Consider the following 868-nt stretch of genomic DNA (forward strand, 5'->3'; position numbering starts at 1 on the left):
TGCGCGAGTACATTTTTTACAAACACCGGTGTTGAACAATATATAAACCATTTTACTACGGCACTAAATAGGATGCTTTAGACAGAAGAAGACTGCCGTTTTGTTGAAACGACCCTCGAACCTAACACCAGCGAATTAATTGCGTATTGTTGATATGAACATAAAGTACCTGTATGATTTTTAAGGTATGAGAGTGCAATTTCCGGGTACTTAGAGGTCCATATTCTCAAAATGTTTGCACCTCAGCCCCAACTATGTGGGCCCGAGGTCGTGTGGACTCTCACGTACCCCTACTTTATAATTTGGGGGAAAATGTAAAAAGTCTACAGCACCCGGTATTCCCAGGCGGTCACCCATCCAAGTACTAACCGGGCCCGACGTTGCTCAAATTCGGTGATCGGACGAGAACCGGTGTTTTCAACTTAGTATGGCCGTAGACATTTGAGTGGTAATTCCACTCATAGTTAATCTCGGCATATAGCATAATTAACCAATCCTGAAACTCTGTGATTGATGACGTTTTATATCAACGCGCGCTTGTCTGGTGGGGATTTCCTCTAACTCCCCTGACCACTCTGCTGCGCGATTACATATTTTACAAACACCGGTGTTGAACAATAAACCAACCATTTTACTACCGTACGGCATTAAATGCTTTAGACAGAAGCCTCGAATCATAGTACCTATATGATTTTTTAAGGCCTAAGAGTGCAATTTCCGGGCACTTCAAGAGGTCCATATTCTCAAAATGTTTGCATCTCAGCCTCAACTATGGTGGGCCTGAGGTCGTGTGGACTTTCACACACCCCTACTTTAGAATTTGGAGGAAAAATGTAAAAAGTCTACAGCACCCGGTATTCCCAGGCTG

At 43.4% G+C, this 868-nt stretch overlaps 1 non-coding gene across 1 annotated transcript; it reads right to left on the minus strand.

Moving 5' to 3' along the window:
- Window positions 1-320: 320 nt before the first annotated feature.
- Window positions 321-439, minus strand: LOC117121599. Its single transcript, XR_004447603.1, has one exon. It is a non-coding gene; the product is annotated as a 5S ribosomal RNA (ribosomal RNA).
- Window positions 440-868: the final 429 nt, after the last annotated feature.

The sequence above is a fragment of the Anneissia japonica genome, unplaced genomic scaffold (genome assembly GCF_011630105.1).
Source record: "Anneissia japonica isolate Jap-2015-1 unplaced genomic scaffold, ASM1163010v1 scaffold124262_len906_cov109, whole genome shotgun sequence".
NCBI lineage: Eukaryota > Metazoa > Echinodermata > Crinoidea > Comatulida > Comatulidae > Anneissia > Anneissia japonica.